This window comes from Narcine bancroftii, chromosome 1 (genome assembly GCF_036971445.1).
Source record: "Narcine bancroftii isolate sNarBan1 chromosome 1, sNarBan1.hap1, whole genome shotgun sequence".
In the NCBI taxonomy this organism is placed as follows: Eukaryota; Metazoa; Chordata; class Chondrichthyes; order Torpediniformes; family Narcinidae; genus Narcine; species Narcine bancroftii.
The window spans coordinates 264,685,152-264,703,180 of record NC_091469.1 but is presented as its reverse complement, the minus strand read 5'-3'; the positions used below and the strand labels follow the sequence as shown (position 1 = coordinate 264,703,180).

At 40.7% G+C, this 18,029-nt stretch overlaps 1 long non-coding RNA gene across 1 annotated transcript in view; it reads right to left on the bottom strand.

Annotated features, from left to right (window-relative positions):
• Positions 1-18,029, bottom strand: part of LOC138751400 (uncharacterized) — a 100,155-nt gene that overhangs the window by 17,936 nt on the left and 64,190 nt on the right. Inside the window, exon 2 of the long non-coding RNA XR_011349900.1 lies at positions 2,093-2,186. This is a non-coding gene — a long non-coding RNA (uncharacterized lncRNA). The remainder of the gene's footprint in view (positions 1-2,092; positions 2,187-18,029) is intronic.

The following is an 18,029-nucleotide window of genomic DNA, read 5'->3' as shown; positions in this document are numbered from 1 at the left end:
GTCCCTAGCCAGGTCGGATCATTCTGGACTGGTCGGCCACCTGTGAAGAGCTCCTGTCTTTTGCTAATAAAAGCCTTGGTTTGGATCAACAAGTCTTTGGTTCTTTCGACGAGCTCTACAGTGAGCAACTAGATGTTTTCCCCCTCAATGATGAGACCAGAAGCTCTGGAGAAACAAAGGAATTTTGATACTTTTTGGCCTCCCCATAGAATACAGCAAGGATGTACACATCTTGGACATCTGTGTTTTGATTCTGTGTCTGATTTAAACTGTTGCAATTACTGTTTCCACATAGAAATCAGTTGGGGAAAATAAAACTTTCAAGAAAATAATTACATAAATTTAAGTTTGTGCAGAACTATGGTCAGATGGCATCTGGGGAATTTTGGATACTGAAACTCAGGCAAGGTGTATTGTCTTTAGAAGCAGAGTCAAAACCAAAGAATTGAGTGGTATTGCCTAATTCTTCCACTTTGCCTTGAAAGTAAGAGAATTCCATTTAATAAGAAAAAAAAGTTACACTGTTTCTACGTCCTTTGGTAATCCACTGAAATCAAAAACTAAACCCAACATATGGGACATTGACATGATGCTACCACAAGCAACTCAATTCTAAGTACAAGACACCTGCGTCACTAATTTTCCCTTTGAGGCATTCTGCCACAAATAACTTTTTCTAACTAGTTGCTGGCTAAAGGAAATATTTAATCATATGTCATGTATTCCGAATAGTCAAAGATTTTCCATGCCTTTTTTTTATTCGTTGCTCAACTTATTTGAAATACATTAAAGAAAGTAGAGAGGTTCCCTCATCTCACTGAAAAACTAGGCAGTATTTTCACAATGTGCAATTCCAGGAATTCCTTGGCTTTTCCCTGCAAACATACTTTGCTGAGTTAGCTATTCTCAGCATGAATAGGATTAGAGAAGTTACACTTTGTCTCAGCAATGGATTAGGGGGAGAAACATCTGTATCTATATTGGGTGAAAGTAGGGTTAGGCATGCCTTCATTGCTTCTAAGTTGAATAGTGTCCTTAGTCATGTAAACAATAGATACCAGTGGCACTGTGGCTCTATAGGAGAAGAAGTGAGAAAATTAGTGAGAAGCAAGGAAGGAAATCGATGAAAAAAAATTCAATAAGCTAATGAACTTCATTCTCTGTATTTGTGCAATCCCTGTGTCAGCCATTTTTTTTAACGTAAGTGTAGGTTTGCCTTGCGGTAGCTCTGGACTGCTGAGAGGTTGCATTCACTATTGCCAATTAAGTATCTCCATTGCACTGCTGGTGTGCTGGAGGGGATTGCTGACATGCCATGAAATTTCATGAAATTAACTCTGTTTAATAACGATGAAATATGGGGAATGATCCAGGAAGATGAGAAGGATAGCAGCAAGTCAGCTGTTCCGAGAAAATATTTACCAATGCAGAATTGCAAAATGAGAGTTTAATGCCAGCAATTACAGAGGTCAAACATCAGAAACAGATGGTGCTGTGAAGTCTCACTCCAGGAGGTGCATAAAGCAGTATTGCTTTCTATCATTCGAAGCAGAACTCTCCAGTCATCAGCAGATTAAGCTGAAGTTAGCTCAGTGAAAGAACATTCTCTACAATATTTATGGGTTATGGGAAATATGGGCAGATGGCATCTGGAGAACCTTGGACAATGAAACTCAGGAAAATGTATTATATTTGGAAACAGAGTTTCAAAGATGCTGTGCTTTTTCTTAAAGAAAATAATAGAATTTTCTGCTGCACAAACCTTCCATTTTGCCTTGCAAAGAAATGGAATTCCAATAAATAAGGAAAACATTGTGCTATTTATGTGGAAACATTAGAGGTCTATTGAAATCAAAAGCAAAATCCAACATGCAGGACATGAATGCGATGCTATCACAAACAATTCAACTCTAAGCGTAAGACGTGAATCAAATCAAGTCTTGACTTGGAATGATTATCAAGAAGGGCATTCTAAAATTTACTTCCAATGAACAGCAATCAGAATTGACCAAAAAATCAGTTTGTTGGTAATACAGGCATTTTCAAATCATTGGATAAACTTTGCACATTAGGACTCATAACATGTCTTTACCTTTATGCCGTTTGTTCATTCCCATGGAATACTACATAAACTGTGCACTCGTTTTTGGTCTTCCAAGTACCAATACAGCCATGAACACCATTTGCTGAAAGAAAAAGGATGCATATTAGATTGGAAAACTGGAGGAATATTCACTATTACACTTTGAATACCCATGAAGAAACTGATCCCCAAGGAGGATGTTTTTAAATGAGGAACTGACAATCATAAGAACATAACATGAAGGCCACTGGCCCTTTGAATGTCATCTACCATTCATCAAAATCATGGTTGATCTTCTACCTCATACCAATCTCCACCACTGACATCATATCCCTTGATTAATATCCAGAAGCTCTGTTTTGAATGGGCTAATTAACAGAGCCTCAAGGATAAGAATTCCCAAATTTCATGTGGTGAAGAAATATCTGCTCATCTCAGTCCCAAACTGACTTTAAAAAAAAAATTTCACGTCTGTGATCTCTGGTCCTTGCCTCTTCATTCATGAGAAACATGCTCCCCATATCAATCCTGTCAAGTTCTTTAGACAATTCGATGAGAACTACTCTTACTTTTCTAAACTCCAAAGAATACAGTTCATATTTCCTTTATACTATATGCCCCCCCAGCTTACTGACTGTTTACTGCATCCTTTTCTTGATAAGTACATCTTTCCGGTAAAGGATCAGAAGCTGTACAGGTCCAGGTGTGGTTTCATCAAGATCCTATACAATACAACAAAACGTCATCACTCCTGCAATTAAATCCTCTCAATGAAGGCTAGCATAACAATCACCCTCCTGATGACTTGCTGTACTGCTTAGTTGAGGGAATTGGAAGTACCAGTTTTTTGAATGCAGACATATGTGATACCTGCATTCAAAAGGACAACAAATGAAAACAAAAGCAGAATAAGAATTCAACAATGATTAAGTGGTGCACACCATTTCTAAAGTATCATTCCATGTCTTCGATGAATTTAATTTCAAGAGCAGGATTACGCCACAGCCATTACCAGATTCTGCATTTAGTGTATCTCCATTGCCAACCTGAAAATGGAGGCTCTAGTGGATTGTGGAATATATTTAATATTAAACTCACAACTTAGGTGATTTGAGATAAATCATTGGATTACATAAAAGACTGGGAGGAGGGTTAGAAATGCCAGATGAAGGATTGCTGGAGGAAATCAGCAGGTCAGACAGTATCCATGGGTAGAAATGGTCAGTCGATGTTACAAGTCTGAAGCCTTTGTCAAGACTCCATCAGCTGCATCTTTTGTGCTTTTCGACAGAAATATCAGATAGTCATTAGTAGAACTCTGTCAAATTGGACACCATAAGGGTTCATGTGCCTTAAGACTTGTGGCAAGAACTCCTACTGTATCTTATTTGCATAAATAAATTGAAATGTATCCAGTCATCAACATTTCAGATGACACCATACATTGTAATTGCAATGAAGCAAAATAAAAACTAACAGGATGTTTGACAAAATAAGCAAGCAGTACAAAGGCAGATTCAGTATAGCATGGTGTAAAGAACTGTACATAAAATAAATAAGACGTTGACACGATAGTTCATGAATGGTCATCAAATGGTAAAAGAAAAGGTTCAAAGGTACTGGAATCAAGAGGCATTCAGGAGTTTAAATAAAGAATTCTTTGCCACTGAACTCATGCTGAACTGCACTTCTGGTCATCAAGTAAGAGATAAGGTGGTACAAAATGAATTGAGGCATATTACCAGTATCAAGGGTTTAAGATTGGAAATCCAGCCCTGCTCAGTAGCTTGAAGTGTGGCCATGTCAGTGTCCTTTACTCTGTCCCTGTAATCAATTCTATTTGAAGTGGAGAAGTCCATGAAACAAGGTTTCAGGTCATGGAAGTCGGACGGCCTTTGTGTTTATGCTCTTAAACACTCTGGTCCATTGTTCTGAAATGTCTCTGGTGATTAGAGGCTTGCAGAAATACTTGACACACATTTAAACAAGTTACTAAATTATAAAAAATGTGCAGTTTGAACTTTTGCCATTGAAAAATATTAACTCTCAACATAATCTCATTTATCATTAATGAACTTCTTGAAAAATTGACAAATTATTCTTAAATTCTTCACTGGAATAGTACAAATTCATTAGTTCATTTAGTCATTTGGACATAAGTGATGGAAGAAATGTAAAGTTATCAGAATTAAGGAAATTTAAGAACAGTGAGAGTTTGCAAAACCAGTTAACAAAATTGAAAGGTTTTTATTCTTAAAGAGTATTGAATGTTTAGATAGAGTATTTTTTTAAAAAGTGAATGTCATTTCCAATAAATTACACTTGATAGAATATACACTTCACATAATATACACCAGCACCAAACAATATTCAATTAAGCTCATTGTATTGACTAACCAATACACTTTCAGGCAGCTACAAATCAAGATGTGTTATAAAAAGATCATTGATTCATATTAGAAACTTGAGTATGATAAAGGCGGATTGAATGGAAAGCTGCCAAATCTCATGCATCTAAAAATGCTGCTTTGGCCAATAATCCTAACCTAACAATGCAAGTCATCACTATTAAATGGATAAGCAGTTTGCTGCCACATTTTATGGAGTTATCATTTCACTGTAAAAATTCTGTGACTAAAAGGCTTGATCTAAAAAGTAATGGAAACCTGGGACTGATTACAAGACAGTAATCTAATTGAAGGGTTCAGATGACATCATAAACTGCAAGAATGAAGCTACAGCAGTTTATAAGAGCAATTTGAAGGCTAAATTATTGATTTAAATCATCCCATGTACAATATGCACAGTTAACTTTACTCAACAGTTTTTTTTCTTGGTTTGAAGATCATCCTAGGCTGGACATACAGTGAGGATTGATTCAGCAATCTGTACCAACAAATTGCACTTACATTCTGAGAAATTCAGTGGCTAATGTCATTGAACAAAAACTCATTCACTATACACAGCATCATCCAAGGTCATGATGGAGCGATCAAATAAGAATGATAAGTACGTTTGAGAGATGGATTGAAGAATGCCACAGTCAATGCCAATCTTACCCATCAAGTTTGGACTGTTGCTTTGATTTCAGTTTCTACATCTGGAGTCAATAACAAAAATACTATATACATTTCAGAAATAGACAACGAGTCTGCTATTCAATCTTATTTCTTTTGTACAGCTGTAGTTAAGATTGCAATTACATTTTAGAAATGTCAGCTCTACTTTGTAATAGCCATCACATTTATCGAATGTGGCTTGCCACATGCCTGTCTGTTCACGATCCCATAAAATGAAGATTTGTTTAAACTTCTCGCAGAGGGTAGTAAACCTCTAGAATTCTCGATCCCGGAGGGTGATGGAGACTGGATCTTTAGAGGTACTTGAAATAAAGGTTGATAGATTTATGAATGACTGTGGAATTGAGTGCTTTGGGGAATTGGCACAGAAGAATTGTGACCTGGAGTAGATCAGCATGATCATGTGGAATTCTGGGCAGACTTGCGGGATCACATGGTCTACTCCAGTATCTGCAGTTTTTGCATTTCTCGATTCAGTTTTGTTTAGAGATACAGCACAGTAACAGACCTTTTTGGCCCATGAGCCACGCCGCTCTACACACATAGGACCAATTAACTTGCCAAACCCTTATGTCTTTGAAATGTGGGAGGAACCAGGGAACCCAAAGCAACCTACACAAATGCAGGGAGAATCTACAGACTCCATAAAGAGAGGGCCGGATTTGAACCCAGGTCACTGGTGGTAAGATCGCTAAAAAATGCATGAAATACAAAAACAACATTTGATTGAGATGCTGCAGGAAAATGAGTTACTGTGAAAAACCCAGACTGCCATGGAGAAGAAACTCTACACAGAATACCATTGAAAAAGGGACACACTATAAATAGTCCTTTGACATTCACTAACCTTCTAGCAAGATACAGAAAACCATTAATAGACATAAGGAAAAATGAAAGGCACAGGAAAAAGGTGAAATATAAAAAAAATATGAAAATGACTAATCCTCACCTGGAATTTCTGCAATATCAGAATGTTAGTTAGGATTAGTTCATAAAATCTATATAGGTCATGATGAAAATCATTGTGTTTTTCCAAAACTGAGTGTAAAAATAGTCTCTTAACAAGGCCATAGAATGAGAAGCATTCAAAGGAAGAGGCAAATACAATAGGTATTGATTGTTCTGCTCTTCTATCACTAATGATTCAGAAATACAACATGAAATCAAGTTGAAAAGTAGAAGCTAATTAATCTTAATTTTTAACTGTTGCAAGTGTATCTGTTGAACTGCTGAGTTTTTTCAGGTACAAGGGAGTTGAAACAATTGATTGGTTTCCTTTAATATTTTTGTTCAGTCTTTAAAGTATTGCTTTATATAATTGTCATTCACCACCTGCTTTGCTTTTGTGGTAGAAGTCCTTCCATATGATTCAAGGCAAGAACAATACACCAAGTGCATGGACATCAGGGAAAACTGAGACAATGGATACTAAAAGTTTAGAAAAGATCAAAAATTGATCAATTGGAATGGCAAAAAAATAACTAATCAATTCAATTATCAAGGAATAGAAAACACAATAGTAAAAAATATTTTTCAGGTCCAAATATAAAACAGGGAAAAGTAGGATGGTAGAACTGCCAGAATAGGGATGAACAAGGATAACAGAGAACAGTAGGATGGTAGAACTGCCAGAATAGGGATGAACAAGGATAACAGAGAACAGTAGGATGGTAGTACTGCCAGAATAGGGATGAACAAGGATAACAGAGAACAGTAGGATGGTAGAACTGCCAGAATAGGGATGAACAAGGATAACAGAGAACAGTAGGATGGTAGAACTGCCAGAATAGGGATGAACAAGGTTAACAGAGAACAGTAGGATGGTAGAACTGCCAGAATAGGGATGAACAAGGTTAACAGAGAACAGTAGGATGGTAGAACTGCCTGAATAGGGATGAACAAGGTTAACAGAGAACAGTAGGATGGTAGAACTGCCTGAATAGGGATGAACAAGGTTAACAGAGAACAGTAGGATGGTAGAACTGCCAGAATAGGGATGAACAAGGTTAACAGAGAACAGTAGGATGGTAGTACTGCCTGAATAGGGATGAACAAGGTTAACAGAGAACAGTAGGATGGTAGTACTGCCTGAATAGGGATGAACAAGGTTAACAGAGAACAGTAGGATGGTAGTACTGCCAGAATAGGGATGAACAAGGATAACAGAGAACAGTAGGATGGTAGAACTGCCAGAATAGGGATGAACAAGGTTAACAGAGAACAGTAGGATGGTAGAACTGCCAGAATAGGGATGAACAAGGTTAACAGAGAACAGTAGGATGGTAGTACTGCCTGAATAGGGATGAACAAGGTTAACAGAGAACAGTAGGATGGTAGTACTGCCAGAATAGGGATGAACAAGGATAACAGAGAACAGTAGGATGGTAGAACTGCCAGAATAGGGATGAACAAGGATAACAGAGAACAGTAGGATGGTAGAACTGCCAGAATAGGGATGAACAAGGATAACAGAGAACAGTAGGATGGTAGAACTGCCAGAATAGGGATGAACAAGGTTAACAGAGAACAGTAGGATGGTAGAACTGCCAGAATAGGGATGAACAAGGTTAACAGAGAACAGTAGGATGGTAGAACTGCCAGAATAGGGATGAACAAGGTTAACAGAGAACAGTAGGATGGTAGTACTGCCTGAATAGGGATGAACAAGGTTAACAGAGAACAGTAGGATGGTAGTACTGCCTGAATAGGGATGAACAAGGTTAACAGAGAACAGTAGGATGGTAGTACTGCCTGAATAGGGATGAACAAGGTTAACAGAGAACAGTAGGATGGTAGTACTGCCAGAATAGGGATGAACAAGGATAACAGAGAACAGTAGGATGGTAGTACTGCCAGAATAGGGATGAACAAGGATAACAGAGAACAGTAGGATGGTAGTACTGCCAGAATAGGGATGAACAAGGTTAACAACATGGATAGCATAGTGGTTATGCGATGCTGTTACAGCACCAGCGACTGGGATTAGGGTTCAAATCCTGCATTGTCTATAAGGAGTTTTATGTTCTCCCCATGTCTGAATGGGTAAAGAGTGAGTGGAAGTCAGAAATACAAAGAGAGCAATCACTGTATCAGGAGTAGTCTATAGGCCCCAAATAGCCCTTGGGACAGATTTTGAAATGGTGCAGAAAATATGGGACAAGTGCGAAACGGGCAATTGCGATGCAGGCACGTCCTACTAAAAGTAGAACAGACCAAATGCCAGGGATAAACCCTTGCAAATGTGAAAGCATTCAGTGTCCCGGTTAGGAGTGGTCTAGTGAGAAAGGCCAAACTCCTATTCCTATCCCAAGACTCTGAATGGCCAATTTACTGGGATGCAAGTGTGAAAGGGGCTTTAGAAAGGTACATGGATGGAGGGTTACAGGGTAGGTAGGGCTTAGTACTTTTTTGCAAGAAATATATAGCTCGGCACAACATCTAAGGCAAAAGGGCCTGTACTGAGCTGTAGTATTCTATGTTTTATGAAAGGTAATGAAAAATATTTTGGCCTCTTCCCATAGTTTTGGAAATCTATTCGGCAGATCACTGTAAACCCCAGATCTTTTTAAAAAAAATTTACTGAACTTATGGCGTGCAATTATATCACTCTGAAGATCAATCAGACTCTCTTGAATTTCTGCATCAACATCGGTGAGTTGTCCCCCAAATGAATGTAATATCCAATACAGGATATTGAGCTATAACAGGTCATTAAATCTTTCTTGCAGATCTGTGTGTATGTGTTTAACGTAAACAGTAATGTCATCGTCCGTCAGTGCCTTTGCGATCATGTTCAAATTTGGAAATTGTAAAAATCCCTGATGTCTGATATTGCTCCAAAAGACCGAGCTTTTTCTAGAAAGGAACAATGGCTTCCTTACTACCAATCAAGTTATTATGTTACCCTGTAAGGTCTTGTTCAATAAATTGGTTTAAATTGAAGATATCTGACAGATAAAATATATTCACCTTTGCATCAATGAGTTTGTCTCCATGCTCGTTATGAGAAAAAAAGGGTAACAATTGTGTCTCAGAGTACAACAAAACAATGTAGAAATTTTCCTTTGGACAAGCACCTCACCTTGGTATGCAGCCACAGCATCTGGAAATCTCCGTCATTTTCTTCACACAACTGCTGGAATAGATGGTCTTGAAGGGGATCTGATTATATAAAATTTGCTGTCTTTATGACCATTGAAACTGAAACAATTAACCATCCTCCTAAGCTTTTATCCACTAACTGTTTCCTGTGAATGATGCAACAAACAGGAAAGACTGAAGGTATAGGATTTTTCAGACGTGTCATTAACCTTCAGTATCATGCAACCATTGAAAGTACATCATCGGTTGCACAGGCAACTATGTTCTCAAATGGAATGGTATTCTCGTTTATGTAATTCTTAACTTCTTCAAAAATGGTCAGTCCCTTAGAATCGGTTTTAATTTTTCTGGCAAACAACATCGTTCATCAGTTTGTTTCCATTCTAGAATCTGGCACAAGCCATGAGAAGTGGGTTTGTTTAATTGTAAAGAGAACTTGATTGTTTTTCAATATTCCTTGCCATCTCATCAATTCTTCCAGAAACAGTGGAATTACTCAAAGGAATTGTCTGAATAGTTTCTTTGGCATTTAAGTTCATGACATCAGATATTATTATGAACTCTGAAGGTAAAGTAAGTGACTCAGCGATGTTATGAGCACTTCCACTTTTAGCAATCAATTCACTTATCTTGCATGATGCAATAAGACTCTTTCTAAATTCTGTGGCATTTTGGTAATCATCTGTATGAGTGTTAGCCTTCTCTCAAAATTATTTCAAAGGGTTTTGAAGTAATCCAAAGGTTTACCTTCTTCTTATGTATGGTCTCTAAATGTTGTTTCAGCTTGCTCGAACGCATGGGCAGAAAACAGTTTTGCAGAGATGTAATGAAACCATCATAGGATAAGTATTCCACCCAATACTTCTGTCATTTCATTTTTGCCAGGAATTCGTGCATAAAATTATTTCTGAAGGTAACAAAAATTAACTATTACAAAAGTACTCCTTACACAGATAACCTCAAATGGCATCTTAAATTTTATGGAAAATAATGAACAATACATGCCTTCTTCAATAAAAGTTAGCAGAAGTGAACATGCATTCACTACCTGTCATGAAAATTCGAAGCAAACTGAGGGCACTTGTGGATGAGAGAAATATGGAGCAACCCTTTACAGCCTGCACGCTTATTTCCTGGAATTGAAGGCAATAGAACAAAAGAGAAAAGCTGGTTCAATGTCAAACACTATCATGTTGAACCAAGGAATGCTCAGAAAACATTGATAATTTTCCACATTATCTCAGTCATTCTAGGATGTCTCCAAATGCCTCCAACCTTGAAAAAATCTCAGTTGCTTGGCAACTATACAGCAAAGACTTGCAGCAAAGTCTTTTCCTTCACCCAAAAATGTTTAATTCATTCAGTTTCCATGCCCCCTATACACCTTGGGCCCCCTCCCCTCATTATGAATTTTAGTCCGTGTGCTATGGCCCCCAGGAGGTCTGTATGGCCCAGTTAAGAATGGTTGGACGAGAGTTAGGGTCGCTTTATGATAAATGAAGCGACATGAACCTGGAGGCAGAGGAGGTAGGGGGTAGGGGAGGACCTAAATGAATTCTTTGCTTCAATGTTCACTCGAGACGGGCCTTGGTCAATGTGAGGTCAGAAAAGGCTCATGTGCTGGAGCATGTTGAGGTAAAGAAAGAGGAAGTGCTGCATCTTCTTAAAAATATTTGGATGGACAAATCCACGGTACTGGATGAGATATACTTCAGGAAGCGAGAGAAGAGAATGCTGGGACATAGGGAATAATCTTTGCATCCTTCCTGGCCACAGTGGAGATACCGTAGGCAAATAGAGCCTCCTTGTTTTAAAAAAGATAAAAGGGAAAATCCTGGTAATTATAGATGAATGGGTCTTCCATCAATGGTGCGCAAACTACTGGAGAGGCTTCATAGGGACAGGATTTACAAACATTTAGAGAAGAATGGTCTTCTCAGGGAAAGTCAGCATGGCTTTGTGAGGGGAAGGTTGCACCTCACGTGCCTAATTGAGTTTTTTTGTAAGGAAGGGATAAAAGAAATTGATGAATGTAGGGCAGTAGATATGGGATATATGAATTGTAGTAAGGCACTTGACAAGGCTCCTCATAGTAGACTGATTTAGAAATTCATTAGACATGGGATACATGGAACCTTAGATTCAGAATGGGCTTGCCTGCAGAAAGCATGGGGTGGTTGTAGATGGAATGTATTTAGCCTGGATTTCAGCGACTAGTGGAATTGTACAGACATTTGTTCTAAAACTCCCACTGTTTATGATTTTTATAAATGACATGGATGAAGAAGTGAAAAAACCTCAGTAAGTATGTAGATTACACAAAAGTTGTAGGTGTTGTGGACAGGATAGAATTTTTTCATAAGTTACAATATACAGCATAGAGTTGGGCAGCGAAATGAAAGATGGGAGTTCAATCTGGATCAGTGTGAAGTGATGCATTTTAGGTTCTTAACAGTGTGGAAGAGTAGAGGGCCCTTAGCATCCAAATCCATTAATCACTCAAGATTGCTACACAGGTTGATAGGGTACTTAAGAAGGCTTATGGCAGTGGTTCTCAACCTTTTTCTTTCTATTCACATACCACTTTAAGTATTCCCTATGTTATAGGTGCTCTGTGATTAGGAATGGATTGGTTAAGGTGGTATGTGGTGGAAAGAAAAAGTTTGAAAACCATGTTTTAATCGTACTTAATTGGCTCATTATGTTCCAGGTTTCATAACTTCAAAGAAAATGAGCCAATGATAATTTTTCTCAAGCAAAATATTTCAGTAGCAATTGGGTCTAGAGCAGTGATTCTCAACCTTCCATTCCCACTCTCTTTCTTATCACAATGCACAAATGGCATAAAGTGGTATGTGAGTGGAAAGAAAAAGGTTGAGAACCACTGCCATAAGCCTTCACTGGCTTATGGTATGCTGGCCTTCATTAGTTGGTGAGTGAGTTCAAGAGCCATGAGGTAATGTTGCAACTCCGCAAACTCTGGTTGGATCACACTTGGAATATTGTGTTCAGTTCTGGTTGCCTCGTTACAAGAAAGAATGTGGAAGCTATGAAGTAGGTGCAGAAGGGATTAACCAGGATGTTGCCTGGATTGGAGAACATGTCTTATGAGGCAAAGTTTACAAAGTTAAGGCTTTTCTCTTTGGAGTGAAGAAGGAGGAGAGGTGACTTAATAGAATGTTACAAGATTATGAGAGGCATAGATTGGGTTGACAGCCAGCATCTTGTTCCCAGGATGACAGTGGCAAATACCAGTGGACATATGTATAAGCCGAGAGAAGGTAAGTTTAGGGGAGATGCCAGTGGTAAGTTTTTTTTTAAAAAAAACATGCAGAGTAGTGGGTGCCTGGAATGACTTTCCAGGGGTCATGGTAGAAGCTGCTACCATAGGGATGTTTAAAAGTCTCTTCGGTGAGCACATATATTCAAGAAAATTACAGGGTTGGTAGTGTAAAGTTTAGTTGGTTGAATAGGTTTACATAGGTCAGCGCAACATAATGGGCTGAAGGGCCTATATTGTACTGTAATGTTTTATGTTCTACTTCAAATGCATAAGGCACATGTCAGGTGTGTGAAGAAATACTATTCATTTGATTGCAGCTGCAATAAACTTTGAAAAGATTGGTACCATCCAAGATAAAACTATCTGTTTGAGTGACACTCCAACCCATGGCTTGTGCATCCAACGATCTAGTTCCTACTGCTGATGCACTGTGGCTGCAGCATTGTGCTATCAACTGTTTTAGCAGCACCTCCTATATTCTCTGATCTCCAAACATGGAACATCAGTGGGGTCTGGGAAGGGGGGGGGGGGGGGGGGATTGAAAAACCATCATGCCCAAGATCTGAAACAAAACATGCATCTTACCTTGACCCTCATTATTTTTTTCAAGAATAACTAAGGATTGGCAATAAATGGCACCCTTGACAGAAACAGTCACATGAGCAGAACAATATGAATAAAATGAAAAGGCTTGCTCCTCAGCAGGGCGTACATAATTAAAAAAAAAGAATAGGTAAGTGTGGTATTTTGTTCTGAAAATAAATCCTTTTATTTGAAAATTGAGTAGTATTAGATTAAATATAGTTTTGGGTGTAAAACAAAATAACCAAATGTGTGTTGCAGATTGTATCACAACCTCAAGCCCCCTATAACTGTAGGGCCACTCGTGCACTTTATGACCTCATCCATACTTCCTTAATTGCCTCACGTCCCAGAACATATTGACTGTCTTTTATTCTCCATAAAATTACTACAAATATTACCTTATGGTGAACTGCAGAATTGGCCTCTCTGGTAGCACTGACCCAGAAAAGGGATTTCAATCAGACAGAATCTACACAGAATTCAGTGAATGGTTTCTTATTTGTTCAGCCTTAAATCTCTAACTCAGTGCTGTATGGTATGTGCTGTTCAATCACTTATTCCATCTGCTTGTGACCAGCGTCTTCCCAATGGAAGCAATGTAAATAATCAAATGTGAGGGGTTAATTCTGTCCAAAGAATTCATTGTTTGAGACTAGGGATGTAAATGTTATTAATAATCTATTATAATGGGCCACAGATATTATGAGTGCTGTTGCTTCTGAGTAAATCTAGTTAGCAGCCAGGAATTAGACTTTTAAACAACTAAAAGGAGCACAAAATAGGGCTGCAAAATGAGCTCCAGATAAAATATAATGATAAAAGAATTTTTGACTTACATGGACAATGTCCAGGTTACTCTGAGTGGAAGTATTCAAAAGAAAAGCACTATAAAATTTTCACAAAACACATTTTTTAGTTTTGAATCTTCTAAAACTGAAGTATGAGCTAATGGTCAGGTATTCACTTCTGTATTATATTTAAATTTTAAATTTAAATTAAATGTAGACATGCAGCATGGTTACAGACCATTCAACCCCACGAGCCCGTGCTGTCCAAATACCCCAAGTAACCTAAATCCCCGCACGTTTTGAAGGGTGAGAGGAAACTGGAGCACCCGTGAGAAACCAACACAAGCATGGGGAGAACGTGCAAACTCCTTACAGAGAGTTCTGGATTTGAATCCGGGTCGCAGGCACTTTATATTAAATATATGATCTTAATATTTCTAAAGAATAATTTTTCATTTTCAGACATCTAGTTCACATATATTGAAGAATGAGATGTAATCTCTGTGCAATCATCTTAAAGGAAGCTGGTTTGTTTTTTTAGTTCCACTGCATGTCACTGAGAATCTCAGTTTTTTTTCTTGGAATTGTTTATTAATGCCAAAAACTTCATTGCAACTTACAAGATAGGGTATTTAGGTTATTTTTTTTTGCCATTGATTTTAAATTATAAAGTGGGATGAATGCTAATGGCTTGTAATTTATCAAAATTCAAAGGTTTCCATGAAATTCCTTTCCTTCATTGAATGCTGGAGTAAGTATTCCATAATGATCATTTTCATTATGGAAAGAAAAAGTAATTTTAGAATCATTGTTTTTTGTGCCAAATCCACACACTTTTTAGAGACAGAAGAGTCAACAGATTTAGAATCTGCAGCAAAAAAAAATCTGCTGGAGGAACTCAGCAGGTCAAGTAGCATCTGTGTGTGGTGCACTGTTAGCCAGAATCAGACACACACAAAGATAAAGACTCTACAACAGGCTTTAATCCACAAAGACTTCCACAGAGCCAGGCTGGCTGTGGCTGCAGCAAATGTGAGTGAGGCCTCAGGAGGCCGGCGCAGGCTTATATCCCGGAGGGTGATTGACACCCGACCAGGTGGGGCTTGATCCATTCAGGCTGACTGATTGACAGCCGGCCAGGTGTTGCCCTGTCCCCTTACACTCCTACAGGTACAGAGGTTGCCCCCTGAAGAAGGCCGGTGGTGTACCACCACATTCACCCCTTCGTTAAAATTGTCCTGGGTGGTGGGGGGGGAGGGATCAGTAACAAAGAATCTCACCCACTATGTACATATAATATTTACAGGTTGAGACGATCCTGTGGCCGCCCGGGTCTCTATGACCGTCGTAGGACTGGCTCCTGGTCACTGTTCGGAGGGGAAGTGAGGGAGCTGACGGCAGTGGTGCGTGTGGCTGGTGTGGTGCCATGCGGAGAGGTGGCTGGGGGGGGGGGCGGATTCGTCTCCCAAGGCTGAAGTAGGCCCCTGGTGGTCAAGGGGGCCCTGCATGCCCCATAGCTGCTTGGGGATGGGGATGTATGCCCGGTCAATGTCGTCCTGGGTTGGAGGATTGCGTAGTGTGGTGTGGTGGGTGCTCCTGCTGGTGCCAGGTCACTGATTGAGACAGTGTCCTCCCTGCCACTGCCGAACCTAACATAAGCGTAGTTATGGTTTGCATGAAGGAGAAAAACCTGCTCTACCAGGGCTTCGGCCTTGTGCGTCCATACATGCTTTCGCAGAAGCACTGGTCCCAAGGACGTGAGCCATGCTGGGAGTGACATTGCAGTCGCTGACCTCCTGGGGAATGAGAACAGACGTTCATGAGGAGTCTCGTTGGTAGCCATGCACAGCAGTGACCGAATGCCATGGAGCACCTTGGGCAGGGCATCCTGCCAGAACTCAACAGCCCACCCTTTTGACCTGAGAACCAGGAGGACTGCCTTCCAGACCACCCCATTTGCGCGTTCCACTTGCCTGTTGCCTCTCGGGTTATAGCTTGTTGTGTGACTGGTCATGATGCCCCTCGCCATCATGTACTGGCGCAGCTCGTCGCTCATGAAACTAGACTCCTCGTCGCTGTGGATGAAGGCAGGGTAGCCAAACATGGTGAAAATCTGCCCCAAGGCCCTGATGATGGTGACCGTGGAGGTGTCCAGACAAGGGATGGTGAAAGGGAAGCGTGAGTACTTGTCCACTACTGTGAGGAAGTCGACATTTCGGTTCGTGGAAGGCAGGGGCCCTTTGAAGTCCATGCCGAGATGCTCGAAGGGCCGAGTAGCCTTTACAACATGGGCCTGGGGGAGGGGGGGGTGGTGGAAGAAGCAGGGTTTACACTCCACACAGACCCGACAGGCCACAGTCATGTCCCTGATGGTGTACAGCAGATTTCGGGACTTAACGAAATGGTACAACCGGGTGGTCGAACCATTTCTGGAGATCTATGACCGCTGTCCACAGTTAAGGAGTGGTGCGCCCTGGAATCGGTCTGCATGCGTTTACTCCTGCCGTGGCCGAGTAAAGGGGATGCAGCATTGGTTGAGGATCAGAAAGTAAAGTTCTAGTAGAAAATTTTTTAAGACTGGAGAGAACGCTGCAATGGAGTTCACAGTTGTTAGTCTTTAGACTAGAGTGGAAAGAGACTGGTCGTGTTATGTAGACATAGTATTGTGCTTGCAATGAGCTCTCCGAACCCTTCTCCATTGACAACGACGTGAAGCAAGGCTGCGTCCTCGCACCAATCCTCTTTACTATCTTCTTCAGCATGATGCTGAAACAAGGCAATAAAGATCTCAACAATTTACATCCGGTACCGCACGGATGGCAGTCTCTTCAATCTGAGGCGCCTGCAAGCTCACACCAAGACACGGGCAACTTGTCTGTGAACTACTCTTTGCAGAAGATGCCGCTTTAGTTGCCCATTCAGAGCCAGCTCTCCAGTGCATGACGTCCTGTTTTGCGGAAACTGCCAAAATGTTTGGCCTGGAAGTCGGCCTGGAAGTCAGCCTGAAGAAAACTGAGATCCTCCATCAGCCAGCTCCCCACCATGACCACCAGCCCACCCACATCTCCATCGGGCACACTGAACTCAAAACGGTCAACCAGTTTACCTACCTCGGCTGCACCATTTCATCTGATGCAAGGATCGACAAAGAGATAGACTCACCAAGGCAAATAGCGCCTTTGGAAGACTACACAAAAGAATCTGGAAAAACAACCACCTGAAGAAACACACAAAGATCAGCGTGTACAGAGCCGTTGTCATACCCACGCTCCTGTTCGGCTCCGAATCATGGGTCCTCTACCGGCATCACCTAAGGCTCCTAGAACGCTTCCACCAGCGTTGTCTCCACTCCATCCTCAACATTCATTGGAATTACTTCATCACCAACATCGAAGTACTCGAGCTGGCAGAGTCCGCAAGCATTGAATCCATGCTGCTGAAGACCCAACTGCGCTGGGTGGGTCACATCTCCAGAATGGAGGACCATCACCTTCCCAAGATCATGTTCTATAGCGAGCTCTCTACTGGCCACCGAGACAGAGGTGCACCAAAGAAGAGGTCCAAGGACTGCTTAAAGAAATCTCTTGGTGCCTGCCACATTGACCACCGCCAGTGGGCTGATATCGCCTCCAACCGTGCATCTTGGCGCCTCACAGTTCGGCGGGCAGCTTCCTCCTTTGAAGAAGACCGCAGAGCCCACCTCACTGACAAAAGACAAAGGAGGAAAAACCCAACACCCAACCCCAACCAACCAATTTTCCCTTGCAACCGCTGCAACCGTGCCTGCCTGTCCCGCATCGGACTTGTCAGTCACCAACGAGCCTGCAGCAGACGTGGATGTACCCCTCCATAAATTTTCGTCCGCGAAGCCAAGCCAAAGAAAGAAAGAAGACAACCGGGTGATGCCCGGATGGCAGAGGGACTCATGCAATGCCTGCAACCTATCATGATGCATAGACACACAGGTGTGAGAGAGGGCATCGGGGGAGTCGTTAAACTTCCTGGGGCGGTACTGGATGTCGTAGCTCTAGGCTGCCAACTCGACTCTCCAGCACAGGATCTTGTCGTTTTTGATCTTGCTCTTGTGGGTAGTGTTAAACATGAACGCC